We start from the raw sequence: 17,252 nt of genomic DNA, 5'->3' as shown, positions 1-17,252 counted from the left end.
TAAAGCTGGCAGCTCGAGTGTGGTACGAGAGCAAGCTGAGGAAACTCGTGTTTTATAGTTTGCGCCAAGCTGCGGCGGAACACTTGATGCATAGGTGGCGAGCGCCGCGGTGCGGCGAAAGACGCTGCCACGTCCCTTTTCCAACTTACGCTCTCTCCGGAGGTGACCTTGAAGGCCATGGACGGCGTTTCTCGTCGCCGCCAGTGCACGGGGGCTCGCGGCGCGATGACTGTCACAGGCTTGACAAAGCGATGCCAACCACATCTGCCGCGTACGGTTGCCACTCTCGAGGCGTACCGGAACGCAAGACGCGGTTTTTCAGGTTTCCTTCGCCGAGCCGCAACCAACAACGACGTCCAAGCTTCAAGATGTGAATGGGCGACAGTTGCGTTTCCCCTTCAGGTGGCCAGGTGAGGAAACACTTGAAGATATCAATGTTCTTGTTAATTTGAAGATTCAGACTCGAAACAACCACGTTACTTCATGGCACGACAGAAAGAATAACTATTTATTTACACATAAATAAAACAAGAAGACACAAGCAAGGAGAAAACTATTTACATGTCTGACCCGTCGGTCTGACGAAATCGGCCCTGTTTTAACCCAGAGCGCTTACTTTTAAGCCATATGTCTACGCCCTTGGCGGGGACAGCAGCTAATAAGCAGTAAGGCACCTTTTTTTTCCCCAATCAAAGACTGGGGAAATGATATTAACTATCAACACTTGGGAAGAAAGAGGTCCCAACCAAACATACGAACGGTATCCTGACGTCACCACATTCCGAACCTCTGCTTTCCCTTGTTTTCTTCCGCACACGTGCATGCGGGACCAACGTATGCCGCGTGAACAACAGCTGAAGAAGTTCATAAAAAAACAACAGAAAGCTGTCACTGAGGGGCCAAATGCCACGTGAGGACTCCCAATTGAGCAAGCGCTTCTTCTGAGCACCTGTGGCTCAATGACCCATTGCGCCTCATCGCGCACTGGTCAGCCACCGCACACCTACTACCCCAAAAAGGCTGTATGCATATGAGCAGAGGGAAAGACGCGCACGTAGCAATACGAGAATACATACAAAAGAAAACGTCCACTGGTCCCGATATGACATTCAACACCGTACACTGCTCAAAGCTGCGCGCTGCAGTGACAGCTCTGGTAGGAAAGCAAGACAAGAAGAAAGTGAGTGCTCTGCAGCGGCAGGTGACCCCGGTAACAATATAGCTGCCATCGCGTTTCCGTCGTGCGTCCGCGGTTCCAACAAATTGGTAGTCGCGGTGACCGAGGACAGGCGCACATCTCAAAGTATCTATCTCGGTTCGTACACTGTGTACGGGAAATCGAATGGCGCGGAAGTTCACCGAACATCACAATGACCTTGTCAACCTACTGCGTACTCTTGACTGCGAAAAAACACTTCGTTACAGGTATGTATGCATCTAAAGGAAATGTGGGTGATGGAAAGTACCTACTGGAGTTTGCACCAAGTCTGTTATCCGCCAGTGATAGCCGCAATGAGGATTTCTTCGGTGCGTGTTTGGTTCATGTGCGACGGGGCCTGATCGCGATGTATTTTGTCGTTTGTTTTCTTTATGTGCGAAGGGGCCGGTATTACAGGCGGCTATGTGCGCTAGACCGTAATAGCATGTTTTATCGAGATAACCGCCTGACTATCAAGAAAAAAATTACGGCCTTTGTTGTGATGCACCGACGTTCGCGAGCCGAGTGGTTGAGCTTTTCATGAGGCTCGCGAGCGGTGGTGCATCACAACAAATTCCATATTTTTTCTTATTAGTCAGTCGGCAGTCGCGATAAAACTAAATATTACGGTCTAGCTGACACAGCCGCCTGTGATATCTGCGCTACCCGGCCCTTTCGCACATAAAGAAAACAAACGACAAAATACATCACCATCAGGCCGCATCGCACATAAAGTTAACACGCACAGAACAAATCCTCATCGCAGCTATCACTGGTGCGTTACAGGCTTGGTGTAAACTCCAGTAGGTACTTTTCATCATGCATATTTCCTTTAGATGCATACATATACCTGTAGTATCTGTGTTTTTGACACTAGGAGCATATGACGCACTTGACACTCTTGCACGACGCAGTTTTTTTTTTACCTTACAGGCTCGCCTTCGTTCTCGCTAAAGCATTCAGATTTTGTTCCTTCGGTGTACGCAATCAGCTGCACTTCGTTAGGGAGCTTGAAAGTCGTCGTCTTCGTCCAACCGTCTGCAACGGCAAGGAAACCGCCCGGCACAAATGACTCTCCTGGAGGGTGCAGGCTCGTTCACTTGCGGAGTGGAGCGCTCTGGAGGTACAGCAGCGTTGGTTCCTGATCGATATGCGCATCCGATATGTACGTGATGCGCATATGTGCCACCAGGTTGTTGATTCCGCAGACATCGCAGCGGAAACAGAAAGGTTGTGATCTTTTCACAACAGAATGTCCATTCTCTGTGCATCGAGAACCTTTTCACCACTGCGGCCACATCCGTTCTGGGGGCAGCAACCGGCTACAGCGTTGGGTCATCCAATGCCAGAAAAATGCCGCGCGTTTTCTGCAGGCTTCTGTTGTGCATTCCGGCCGGGACAATGCCCTTTTCAGGGGGTGTGGATAAAGTGCCTCCCTGCCAAGCTTCGTAGATGAAATCCTATAGCTGCACGCTTGTAGAAGACTCGAGAAGGAAGCAACGCCCATTGCACCATGCCGGCGCTGCGGTGACCGACAACATCGTGCTTGCAGTTCTTGCGCTGCAAACACCCTTGCGCTGGCACCTCATAGCTGAAGCCAATCCGAAGGTGCATTTGGTAAAGATTCATAGAACCCGGTTCATCTTTGTCATACCCCCGCCATGCATGAGTCTGTCATCACCACGGCCTTACAATCGTCGGGCATTACGATGCATGAAACTTATTCTGACTACAGAACGGATGCTGAACCTTATTTCGGTATAGGACTTCAACAGGTTAACCCGAAATGCGAACACACTCTTTGGATACTGGAAATGAAACAACTCTTTCGTGAAATTGTGCTCAATGCCCATACGCGATTACTTCCCCAACAACATTAAAACCCACCTGAAGAAAACTATCTTCAGATTGATAAACTAAAACTTACTGTTATAGAAATTACAGAAAAAAAACAATGCATTGTAATTTGGTGCCGCCCATAATAATGCATGATATGATGATTGTGCTAATTCATAACAAAGCAAAAAAAAAAATGGTAAAAGAAATAGGAACATTTGCACGTTTCTGCAAACACATGACGAAGATTGCATTGGCTATTGAACTGCGGTTTTTTTTATTGGAGCTACTATCACCACAAATTCACTGCTGTTTTTTTATTACCCGTTGTTTTTGTTGCGAATTGTAATTTACACACTTTATGAGTTTTATGTTAAACCTTGATAGCCAGACAGTCACGAAACACTGTCAAGAAACACTTGTCATGCGTCGACTGCTCCTGCAGGCTACTCTGAAGGAAGATAAACAATAAAAAACAAAAACGTGTGGCAGGGTCGAAGCAGATGAGATCACCCTACCTCGGTCTTTTTGGGTTCAACATTTCCACTGCGCGTCCTATCTCTTACGGACCTGCTTTTTCCTGAATGGCAAAGAAACGTTAGCGGTTAGAAACGGCCGTCCTGTGTATTTAGCCGGTCCCGTCGTGTTCTGTGAGGCTGGAAACAGCAACATCGCTCTCGGCTACTCCCTACAGCTCCCTAGTGTCGTTTGAAGGCGAAAGCCTTTATTGCCTCATCGCTGTCGTTAGCAAGTGTTACGCTTTTGCGGCGGCTCTGATTTGTCTAGACGGATGCCATCATGGAGGTCTCGACCAATCACAGAGCACCACAGTATGCCCGAATGCGTGCCTCATATGGCCATACGCCAATCAGTAATTAATTACTCATTATGATTTATAAATAATAATGAGACACTGATTACTAATTATTAATAATGCCTAATTACTGATTTTAATTACTAATTTCTTATTACTGACTAATTGCTAATAATGTGTAATTTACTAATACCTAATGACTAATTCCTAATTATTGCTAAATAATAATCAATGACTATTTAGTGACAGTTGCGTGAGTATATGATTAATTACTAATTAATGCCGCGCACCCGGTAAAATCAACCACTCGCCAGTAAACGTAGAACAACTGCGAAGATACAAGGAGCGCGATCTCGTCGCTGCCAAGCAGAATTCTCTGAATAAATGCACTCTAAACATGTGAAACAGTAGTTGCTCGTTTACTCGTAGCAGCATTCATCGCTACATGCGCAACGGCCACGTAGCAAAATGCAGCACTCAGGCTTTCGCCTTTCATCACTTTAGTCGCCAAAGTGGCCTCGAATTTATTAGACTTCCCTTCACCACGAGCGCCGGGGCAATTTTATGGCTTTCGTTCCTGCTTCTTTTAGCTGCAGCGCCTGTGCCCCGTTCCATTACATCTGCTTTCTATACAAAACATGCCCAGGGGAGGAGGAAGTGTGGGGTTATCTGTGCCTTTCACGTTGCCGCGTGGTTCTTCTTAGTACAGGGAACCTGCGCTGGAGTTGGGATGGAGGGATAGATGGAATATAGGAGCGTCCCCTTTGAAACGGGGTGGTAGCAGTTGCTATCATGCTCATTCCCCCCCCCCCCCCCCCCCCTACATCTTAATTATTGTTATAGAGTGGTTAACTATACCACCATTCTGTTTATTGAATTTTTGTTTCTACATTACTAACATTATGTCATTTTTCTGCTTTTAGGCCACCAATCTTCTAGTCGTCTTTTGCTAGCTTCCACCGCAGGTTTATTCACCCGACAACTAGTATCTCTAAACCCCAGAGCTTCGGGAAGAGTGACTACGCCTGCATTGACTTCCGGATGGATACCATTACATTCGAGTATAATATTGTCAATTGTTTCACTGGAGTTACCACATACAGCACATTTGTCATCATCATTGTTAAATTTTTTTTTGTAGCTGCGTGTTCTAAGGCACCCTGATCTAGCTTCAAAAAGTAGGGCACTGCTTCTTGAGTTGTCAACGAAAGCTTCTTTCCTGATCTGCCTTTTCCACTTTTAGTATAGTTCCACATTCTGTTTCTTTTCCATCTAATTTATCGAATTTTTACCTTCTGTGTTTTTCATCTGTTGCCTAACGCTCTTTATTTCTTCGTCTTTGTTCCTAGTTCTTTTCCTTCATTGTGAGTCAACGCTTTTTATGTATAGATAGTTAAATACTTTAGCTACCCATCTGTTAGTGTCCAATTTCTTTAGGCGTTCCTCATATAATATTGTTACGGACTTGTTCTCAAACAGAGCACGGAGGAAGAAAGAAGGAAGAGGAAGAAGTGTGCGCGCCCGTTCGACCTTTGTCTTGTGGCACTTGTGTCGTCCCCGCTAGCCGTGTGTACCCAGCGTACTGAACCGACTAGAACGTCTCGGTCACGACGCTAAGGGCGTAACATTGTGGTGGAGGTGCTGGGTGACGATCCCTGGCGCTACAGACAGCACCGACACAACTGGAGCCTCGCCGGAGTCGTCGCCTTGCGGGCCTCGAACCGCAAACCAGCGCCATGCAATCGGCCAATGACCCGCAAGCAGCCCGTGGTGACGCGGTGATCCAGGCTTAAGACCGGCCTGCGGGCGCAGCGAACAGTTCTTCGCATCACTATCGGGAGCCCCGGACTTTCGCGGGAGCGGCAGGCGAGGACGTTGACGAGTGGTTGACCCACTACCAACGGGTGAGCCGCTACAATCGATGGGACGCCGCCGCTAAGCTCGCAAACGTGGTTTTCTTCCTAACCCATACCGCTCTTGTTTGGTTCGAAAACCACGAAGACTCTCTTACCACCTGGGACCGTTTCGTTACTGAATTGCGGCAGTGCTTCGGCGACTGTCTTGCACGAAGGAAGCGAGCTGAACACACGCTTACGCACAGAGCTCAGCTACCTGGGGAAACATGCACAACTTACATAGAGGAGGTCCTGAGGCTATGCAAAACTGCAAGCGCTAATATGACCGAGGAAGATAAAGTAGGACATCTTCTGAAGGGCATAGCAGATGATGTTTATAATTTTCTAATTGCCAAAGGTGACCTGAACGCCGTCTGTGATGTAATTCGGCATGTTCGCACATTCGAGACATTGAAGACTCGTCGCATAACACCAAAATTTGGGCGGCTCGCCAACGTTCCATCTGTGACGAGCATTGAAGACAACTTCATGGACTTGTCGTCAACGATCCGGCAAATAGTTCGCGAGGAACTGCAGCGGTTTGAGCCCCCTGTACGGTCTCCATCATCTTTGCCCTCTGACGTTGTCGGCTCTCGAGGGCCTCCCTCCTTGCTCCCTTCGATGCCCGTTGTGAATTCTATCAATACGGCACACGCGGACGCTTACTCCAACAGCCCGACGCCAAGGTTCGATAGCCCTGGTCACCCGCCTCGCTACGACTCGCGCCCGACTAACTTCTTGTCGCACTATGATCAGCACTATGGGTACCATTCTCAACCACCACCTGCTCGCTATTTCCGGCGTCCAACCCGAAGACCTGAAGATAAGTTTCGCTACCCAATGCACCCTGTCTCCTCGGAGCCCTCCAGGGAACAAGTTTTTCGTCTAACAGCCCCCGTGTGCCGACGCTGCGGCATTAAGGGGCACATAGCTCGATACTGCCGCAGCCGCCCACTCACCCGTTACGATCGGCCCGTCCAAAATGCTCCGCCACGTAACCGTTTCTACGACTCTAATTGGCAACGGCCCCCATCTTCGTATGAATATCCCCAGAACAATGGACCGCGCAACCACTCTCCTGCTTCCGAACGAAGTGTCTCACCACCACCTGCCTCTTCTGCGCGCCGCTTTCCGTCACCACGGCCACGACGGCGGTCGGCATCGCCTTTGCCGGAAAACTAGTCAGCGCGGCCGCTGAGGGTCAGGCCGCTGGAGACTGTGCGCTGCCTGAAGAAATTCCTCCCTCTGTTGTTATGTTAAAGAACACGGTCTATGTGCTTGTGGATGGTGTGGCGACAATGGCTTTAGTGGATACCGGGGCAACCATTTCAATAATGAGTTTATCGTTTAAGAAGCGGTTAGGACGCAAAGTTATGTTTGTTTGGGACAGAAATGTGAATTTTCATGGCGCGGGTGGTGAGGTGTTGTGTCCCCTGAGAATGTGTAGGGCTTCGGTGTCCCTGGGTGGAACGGTATTCGCAGCGGAGTTTGCAGTGCTTTCGCGATGCGCGCGCCATAATTCTAGGTATTGAGTTTTTGAGAATGTGTGGCGCTACGGTCGACTGCCGCTCTGGGGAACTCTGCGTTTAAGGTTCCCTTCCTTCTGGACTCTTAGAGAAGCCGCACGTCCGTGAGGATGTGTTCTGTGTAACAGAGGATACCAATGTGCCAGCCTTGTCTATGGTGTGCGTCCCAGTTTTGTGCCCCAGCCGTGCTTCCGACACCTTCGACGCTACAGTGGCACCGCTTCATTCTAACTGTGCAAAGAAATACATTCTGGTTCCTCATGGCCTACTGTCGGTGGTCAAGGGCTGCTCACGGCTGTGGGCTATTGTTCTTCGCAACCAGTGCCTGTGAATATGAAGATTGTGACCTGTAGCCAAGACGACGCCCCGTCGGTGGCTTTGGTTACTGATGCACCTGGCGAAAGTGCTGCCGCTCCAGCCCCTGACTCGCAACTACGTCGGATGATCAGCCGCTCTCTAACCAGGGACCAGCGTGACGCTTTGGAGGCCTTACTGGTCAAGTATTCTTCCATATTTGACTTTTCCGAGCCTAGCGGCTCACGGTGCATTCCCGTGACACGTACCCGGCATCGCATTGACACAGGCTACTCACACCCAATTCGACAGAAGCCGTACAGAGTGTCACCAACAGAACGCCAGGTCATCAGTGAGCAGGTTCGGGATATGCTGGAAAAGGGTGTTATTCAAGAGTCATGCAGTCCCTGGGCCGCCCCTGTAATTCTGGTGAAGAAGAAAGATGGTACATGGCGCTTTTGCGTCGACTATCGCCGTCTGAATGCTGCAACAAAGAAGGATGTGTATCCCCTGCGCGGATCGATTACGCCATAGATTGTCTGTTCTCGGCATCATATTTTTCATCCGTCGATCTGTGATCGGGATATTGGCAGATCCCTATGCACCCTGACGACAAGGAAAAAACGGCATTTATCACACCCGATGGCCTGTTTGAATTTAATGTAATGCCTTTCGGGCTCTGCAATGCTGCAGCAACTTTCGAGAGATTTATGGCCGCTATCCTACGGGGACTGAAATGGCAAATATGTATGTGCTACCTCGATGATGTCGTCATTTTTGGCCGGACATTCGAAGAGCACAACGAACGGCTCGTTCTCGTGCTTGACTGCTTCAAAAACGCCGGTCTAGTACTCAATTCGAAGAAGTGTCGCTTCGGTGAGCGCCAGATTTTGGTACTAGGACACCTCGTCGATCGTGAAGGCGTCAGACCTGACCCTCAAAATACCGCGGCCGTTGCATCGTTTCCAACACCTCAGAACGTGAAGGAACTCCGAAGATTCCTAGGACTGTGCTCATGTTTCCGCCGCATCATTCCCCGTTTTGTTGACATTGCTAACCCGCTTACGTGCCTTCTCCACAAAGACGCTCCCTTGGAGTGGACATCAGAGTGTGACTCTTCTTTTTGCCAGCTCAAGTTTTTACTAACGTCACATCCGATTCTCCGGCATTTCAACCCTTCTGCTCCAACGGAACTGCACACGGACGCCAGTGGTGTTGGCATTGGTGCTGTGCTGATTCAGCGTTACGGCGACAAGGAACATGTTATTGTTCCTTAAGCAAACCTGAACGCAATTACACAATCCCTGAGCAAGAATGCCTCGCGGTAGTTTTCGCCGTTCAGCGGTTTCGCTGTTATCTATACGGGCGGCCCTTCACAGTGGTCACTGATCATCATTCCTTGTGCTGGCTGATAAACCTCCGTGACCCTCCTGGCCGTCTTGCACGTTGGGCAATTCGTTTACAAGGGTTTGGTTATACAGTTTCGTACAAGAGTGGACGCCGGCACGCTGACGTGGACTGTCTCTCACGTTTACCGCTTCCCACAACGGAATGTGACGCCGACAATTTTGATCATTACATCGCTGCGGTTTTACCTCCATTCCCCGATACCCGTACGTTCCGCACTGAGCAGAGGAAAGATGAGAATCTCCAACCATTCTTTACCGCTGCAAGGGACCCTACAGCTTCCACTCCCTATTATATACGGAGTGGTCTTTTGTACAAAAAGGACTATTCTCCCACTGGTCTCCGCTACCTTCTGGTGGTGCCCGTCAGCCTACGCTCCTCTGTTTTGCGCGTTATGCACGACGACTCCACTTCGGGACACCTGGGATCTGCGCGGACGCTCTATCGCATCCAAGAAAATTTCTACTGGCCCCGGATGCGTGAAACCACTGAGAAGTATGTGGCTAGCTGTGCTCAATGTGCGAGTCACAAACGCCCCGCCGGTACTCTTCCTGGTCTTCTTCATCCGGTGACGCCTCCAAGATCCCCTTTTGAGAAAGTCGGGGTAGACCTCTTGGGACCCTTTCCCAAGTCTCATTTTTGCAACCGCTGGATCGTCATCTGCACTGATTACCACACTCGTTACTGTGAGACGGCAGCCCTTCCATCGGCTACTGCACACCAAGTCTCCCTCTTCCTGCTGCACTTTGTTATACTGCGCCATGGGCCTCCCCGAGTGTTGATCAGCGACCGAGGGCGTCAGTTCACCGCTGATGTTGTCGAAGAACTCCTTCGTTTGTGCCAAACGCATTTCCGACATTCTACCTCGTGTCATCCGCAAACAAATGGGTTGACCGAGCGAACCAACCGGACACTCACCAACATGCTTTCAATGTACGTCGCCGCCGACCACAAGGACTGGGACACTGTGCTACCATTTATAACATACGCATACAACACCGCCCAACAGGAAACAGCAAGTTACAGTCCATTCTTTCTCCTCTATGCCCAGTCTCCGCGACACATCCTCGACACCATCCTCCCGTTCTCCACAGATGACGAACCTGAGATTGCTGAGATCCTGTGCCGGGCTGAAGAAGCCCGCCGGATAGCCCGCTTGAGAACTCTCGCCTCACAAAAGCGCTCCAAATCCCGCTACGACGACCACCATCGCCACGTCACCTACCTCCCTGGAGATATGGTCTGGCTTTGGCGTCCACTAAGGAAGCGTGGCTTAAGTCAGAAACTGCTCGCGCACTATATCGGTCCCTATGTTATCCTCGAGGCAATTAGTGACCTCATCTATCGGATTGCGCGCCTTACCAAAAGTGGCCGACGTTCTTCACGAACTGAGCTTGCCCACGTCGCTCGTCTGAAACCCTGTCATCCTTGTGCTGACGATTGACTCGCCCGGAGGGCTTCGCCTGCGACGGGGGAAGTGTTACGGACTTGTTCTCAAACAGAGCACGGAGGAAGAAAGAAGGAAGAGGAAGAAGAAGTGTGCGCGCCCGTTCGACCTTTGTCTTGTGGCACTTGTGTCGTCCCCGCTAGCCGTGTGTACCCAGCGTACTGAACCGACTAGAACATCTCTGTCACGACGCTAAGGGCGTAACAATATTTTACTCTGAGCTTCCCGTACTTCGAAAGATGCCCAGCCTATATCTCCCTGTACCGACTCATTTGTGGTTTGGTGGTGGGCGCCCAGTGCTTATCGTCCGACAGCTCTCTGATTTATTTCTAATGTCGACTGTAGCTCTAATTTTAGGCACAAAACCGCATTTCCGAAAGTAAGTCCGGGCACAATAATTCCTTACCAAATACCCCTCAAAACCTCATATCTGTTGTATACTCACAATGCCCCATGCTTCATTATCCAGGCATTTCTTCGCCCTTTGGCTTTACGTGGTTGCTCATGCTTTCCAATGTATGCCAATCCTTCGTTTACCCATACCCCGAGATATTTATATTCTGCTACTCTGGGTATTTTATGGCCTTGTATTTTAAGACCCTGATCAGTTGAGTCATTGAAAATCATTATACCCGACTTAACTGCGCTAAAACAGAAGCCTAGAGTGTTTCCTTCATCTCCGCAATATTTAACTAGAGTTTGCAATTCTTCCTGACTCTCAGCTAGCAGCACAATATCGTCTGCATACATCAAACCGGGGAGGCGCTGCTCTACCGCCTTTCCACCTAATCTATATGACAGGTTAAACCTAGGTTACTTTCTTGTATTTTCCGTTCCAGGTTTATCATATAAAGCATGAACAGCGGCGGTGATAAAGGACAACCTTTTCCTTCATTCGTTGATTGAATCCTTCACGGTCTGTTAATACTAAAAAGTCGTCCACATACCTGAAGGTGGAATAATGTAAGCCCTCCAAGTTATCCTTCAGGTGTCTGTCTACGTACATTAAGAAGATGCCACTCAAGACCGGTGCAACACTCGACCCAATGCATGCTCCAGCCTTCTGCGTATACAGCTTGTTCTTCCAGCCTATGAAGGTGGATTCCAGGTAGAACCTCAAAAGTTCAAGGAAACTTTCAACACTTACACCTGAGGCGTCAATGAAGTCACATTCATTATTGTCTTCTGTAATGCACATTTGTACACGCTTTAAGGAGGCAGTCATGGGGGAGGCTATAATATAAATCCTTGACATCCATGCTGAAGCCGACACATTTTCTTGGGTTGTGTTCTTTGAGGAACACGACAAGGGCTTCAGAGTTAGGTAGCCTTAGAGGGTCTGATAAAGTCAACGAGGAAAGGTGTTTCTGCAAATATTTGGACACCAGGTGCTGCCACGTGCTCTTCTCAGATACGACGGCTCTGAACGGAACATCTGGTTGATGGGTTTTTGCCGAAAAGAATACTTCCAAATGTAATTGCTTGCATTGTTTCACCTGTTCACGTATCCGTTCAAGCCCAAGATCATCTAGAAGAGCCATAGCCCTCTCTTTTATCACGGTCGCTTTCATAGGAAACCTTTTGAAATTCTTCTCAACAGCAGCCTCGGCTTTTTCTTGAAACTGATTCTCAGAAAAAATAGTAAAATACCCTTCTTTATCTGATAGTATAACTCTGAGGTCTCTTGAGGCCATCCATTTAGCAATATAGTTAATAGGGCACTGTTTACCCTTTAATCCTTCTTTTGTGTGCTCTAGCACTTCCAAGCACTCATGGATGCACCGCGACCTATCAGAATCTTCAACTCTATTTGCAATACAGCGTGACATGGTCACCTATTCAGCCTCATCAACTCTAGGCTCAAAAGCATGCTTAGGACCCAGCCTCAGCATCTTATCAATATCTAAAGGTATATCTTCATCTGCGAAATTCAATACCTTGCCTTTCTGATCTTTGTTCATCTTCTTTTTCCGTGGAAGCAGAGGTAATACCACCTTCCAAAAGAATTCCGTCAATCTTTCACTCAGGGCACTCCACTCTGTGTACTTGCGACACGCACGCTGCTTGCTGTACATGCACTCACACACGAGTCGTAGACAAGCCTTGAAATGGCGGGCTTGCCTCCACATCTCAGACACCATTATACGGCAGTGTTGCACCGGTCTTGAGTGACATCTTCTTAATGTACGTGGACAGACACCTGAAGGATAACTTGGAGGGCTTACATTATTCCACCTTCAGGTATGTGGACGACTTTTTAGTATTAACAGACCGTGAAGGATTCAATCAACGAATGAAGGACATTATGGATGTTTTTACTGAGTGTGGATCCGGGCTGGAATTTACTGTTGAGAAACCAGTGGACGATCGGTTACAGTATTTAGATATTTTGATTCAATTCGGTGATGATCATGTTTGTTAGACGTCGCTCTGACCGCCCCGCTCAAGATGAAGAGAATCTGCCCGGCTATTCAAAGGGAAAGAGAAGCGAATAAGCAAGAATGTGGGGTGAAACATAGAAACCCATATGTTGGATGCAAGACAGGTGTTGTGTATAGGCTTCCACTCTCTTGTGGAGCCAGTTATATAGGACAAACCGGACGGTGTATTAATAAGAGACTACAGGAACACTGTAACAACTTGGAAAGTGGAAAGGACAAAACGTTTCTGGTATCACATTGCCAGTCATGTGAAATAATGAAGAAGGAGAAGAAGAAGTGCACTCCTAAGTTTGACAGTGTTAAGATTTTATATCGCCACATAGAGAAGATAACGAGAGAGATAGTGGAATCGTATTTTATTTCAACGGACAATAAGTGTGTCAGCAAGACTTCTCTTGCTCTTTCAAGCAAAGAGGTGCCTTTTTTAAGTGATTTTTTAAAGTAATTTTTTTATGCAGCAGGTGAATCCAGGGGTTGTTTCACGTGACTGTTTCGTTTTCTTCATGTTTGTTTTTCTGGGCCTTTGAGTAAACGGCTTAGGCTTAGTTGTGAGTCAGCGCTTGTGCTGTGGCTTTCTTGTTTCTTGTCCCTTGTCTTCGTGTTCGTGCTGTTTATATTGACACACCGCTGCCCATCTTCTAGTGCCACCAAGTGGCCGAATGTCTTGGCGCGTGGCTGAGCGTCATCCTCGTCTTGCTCGAGTTTCGCTTGATTAAAAAGGGCCAGCTCGGTTCTTGAGCTGCTTGCTACGTGTGTTGGTGACATTTGGTGGAGGTGCGGGGTAAGATCCCATGTACGTTGCCCCCGAAGACGTCAGTGACGCTGCTCATCAACGCGTGGACGCGACTCCTGTCCATAAAGCCAGCCGTTGCCTCCGAGGCCTACAACCTGAGTTTGAACCACTGTCCACCCCACTACGAACCATGACATCCACGACGGGCAGCCAGACAAGTCAGCATTCCAGCAACACCCCACCGTACGTCCTTCTCGCACCTCGATCACCGCCATCATTCCACGGTGACCGGTTCGAGGATGTCGAAGACTGGTTGGCAACTTTTGACCGTGTGGCCGCATTCAACCAATGGGACGACGAGCGGAAGCTAATGAATGTGTACTTCGCGCTGCAAGACTCCGCCAAGACGTGGTTTGAGAACCACGAGACGTCCTTCGTCAACTGGGCCGTCTTTCGCCGTGAGTTGCTCACAACGTTCAGCTCGAGTACGCGCAAAGAAAATGCAGAGATAGCAATCCGTTCGAGGTCTCAGCAGTCAAATGAGAGCATAGCCATGTTTGTCGAGGACATGACGCGACTTTTCAATCGGGCCGACACTACCATGCCCGAGGCAACGAAAGTACGGCACCTCATGCGCGGGGTGAAGGAACAGTTGTTCGCTGGCCTCATTCGTGATCCTCCAAGAACTGTCGCAGATTTCGCGAGAGAAGCTACGAGCATGGAACGTTCACTGCAGGAACGCTGTACCCAATACGGCCGTCAGGCAAGCGTAGCGGCCACACCCTACTGCGCGTCCGTGCCAGCAGCTAGGGACGAGGCATTGCGGGAGCTTGTGAGGAGCATCGTTCGCGAAGAACTGCAGAACCTCCACTTGAATGCACCATCTGCAGTGAATTATTCTAACGGAGACGTCATTCGTGATGAAATCCGGCGAGCGGTGCAGCCACCACCAGCACCACAATCAGAGCCATGCATTATGACGTATAGTGATGTCTTACGTCGACCTGCCCCCGAGCCACATTCATTCCGCCCCGTTGCCGGACCACCGCCTCGCTACCTGCGTCCCGTCGAGCAGCAACAAGATCTGCGCCCCGTCGAGCCACAGCAAGACCAGCGTCCCGCCATCAGCAAGGCGCACTTGTGGCGCACACCCAGCAGACGGCCGCTCTGTTATCACTGCGGCGAGCCTGGCCACATTCTACGCAATTGCCCATACCGGAGAATGGGCTTAAGAGGATTCCCACCGAACGCGCCTCGACCTCGCTATGGAGAAAGACCACAGGAGATTGAGGAATACCTGGCTGCTAACGAGATACACCCGACGTCACAGCAACGGCAGCCGCGATCGTCATCCCCGAGGCGTTCTGGGTCACCCAGTCGATACTCCTCCTCTGGGCAATTCAGAGGCACGTCCCCTCACCGGGAAAACTAAACACGGCGACCTCCGGGGGTGAGGCCGCCGCTACGGCTCAGAATAAACAGCCTCCACCCGACGATTTGACGCGACGGCCCGAGCGGCGACGACCCGATCCGACGAACGTACCGACGTGCTGCGAACGCATTGTTTCCGGGGAAATTTTTGTAACTGCCGACAGTTGGGATGTGACCGCACTTGTGGATACCGGCGCCGATTTTTCCGTCATGAGCAGCCAGCTAGCAACGACACTCCGTAAGGTTCTGACGCCTTGGTCTGGGCCAATGATGCGCACTGCCGGTGGCCATGTCATGATGCCGATTGGCATGTGCACTTGCCGCATAGAGATCTGCGGTCTTACTTTCACTGGCACCTTTGCCGTATTAAAAGACTGTTGTAAAGATCTGATTCTAGGCATGGATTTTCTGCAAGAGTATGGTGCTGTTATAGACCTTCGGGAGCAGCTCACAGTATCGTTTTCAACCAAGCGAGCCGTTGATAGCAATACGGACTTCCGGAAAACGATGTTGCGCGTCTCTGACGACCACATAACAATCCCTCCGAGAGCGAGCAAGTTCGTCACAGTCAAATGTGATCACAGCACCGACACGCATGGCATTGCCGAAGCTAACATGTCACTGCTTCTCACTCGACAAGTTTGTGTAGCTCGGGGCCTTGTCGAACTTGTCCGTGGGCAAGCCGAAGTGTTAGTGACAAACTTCACGTGTGAACCCCAACATTTGACGGCGAACACGACGGTCGCTTATTTTGAAGAACTTGGAGAATGGACAGGCCAGTACGCTTTATCCAACACGTCAGACCTCGACAATGCGATGTCTACAGCCATTCAGACCGATTTGAACCCACACCTCTTGCCCAGTCAGAAACGCTGCATAGAGAATCTTATCAATTCGTTCCGCGATCGTTTTGCATCAACCTCCAAGGTCCGACAGACGCCACTAACAAAGCACCGAATTATAGTTGCCGACGACCAACGTCCACTATGCCAGCGTCCTTACCGGGTGTCTTCAAAAGAACGTGACGCCATCCGCCGCCAAGTAACAGAAATGCTCCAGGACGATGTTATCCAGCCGTCGACGAGCCCGCGGGCTTCGCCTGTTGTCCTTGTCGCGAAGAAGGATGGAACCTTAAGGTTCTGCGTTGATTATAGACGCCTCAACAACGTCACGAAAAAGGATGTGTACCCCCTGCCGCGCATAGACGACTCCCTCGATCGCCTTCGCCGTGCCACTTACTTTTCGTCACTTGACCTCCGTAGTGGATATTGGCAAATAGAGGTTGACGAGCGAGACCGTGAGAAGACCGCTTTTATTACGCCGGACGGTTTGTATGAGTTTAAAGTGCTTCCGTTTGGCCTGTGCTCGGCCCCTGCCACATTTCAACGAATGATGGACACCGTACTCTCTGGCCTGAAGTGGCAGTCATGCCTCGTATATCTCGACGGCGTTGTAATTTTCTCGGACACGTTCGACGAGCACCTGAAACGTTTGCGCGCTGTTTTCGAGGCCATCCGATCTGCTGGTCTCTCTCTAAAACCCGAAAAATGTCACTTCGCTTTTAATGAGCTGAAATTTCTCGGCCACATTGTCAGCGCTCGAGGTGTTAGCCCAGATCCAGAAAAGACGGCCGCTGTCGCTTCATTCCCCAAAACAGCAGATAAACGAAGCTTGCGTCGATTTCTCGGCCTCTGCGCGTACTATCGTCGCTTTGTTCACAATTTCTCCAAGATCGCTGAGCCTCTGACCCGCCTGACAAAAGACGCCGAACCGTTCGTTTGGGGCCCCGACCAGGAACAAGCCTTAGCGGAACTCAAGTCCCGTCTCCAATGTACACCTATACTTGGCCACTTCGACGAAGAGGCTGACACGGAACTGCACACGGATGCCAGTAACATTGGCCTCGGTGCGGTCCTTGTTCAGTGCCAGGACGGTGCAGAACGGGTCATTGCTTAAGCCAGTCGCACTTTGTCCCGTTCTGAAGTTAACTATTCAACTACGGAAAAGGAGTGCCTCGCTGTTGTGTGGGCAGTCATGAAATTTCGTCCGTACTTGTACGGTCTTCCGTTTCGCGTCGTGAGAGACCATCACTCACTGTGTTGGCTGGCAAACCTGAAAGATCCATCGGGTCGGCTTGCTCGATGGAGCCTTCGGTTGCAAGAATTTGACGTTACTATCGTGCACAAGTCCGGCAAGAAACACAGTGATGCTGACTGTCTGTCCCGCGCCC

Source organism: Amblyomma maculatum, chromosome 1 (assembly GCF_055883805.1).
Source record: "Amblyomma maculatum isolate TAMU_Amacu chromosome 1, ASM5588380v1, whole genome shotgun sequence".
Taxonomy (NCBI): domain Eukaryota; kingdom Metazoa; phylum Arthropoda; class Arachnida; order Ixodida; family Ixodidae; genus Amblyomma; species Amblyomma maculatum.
This window is presented reverse-complemented; position numbering follows the sequence as displayed.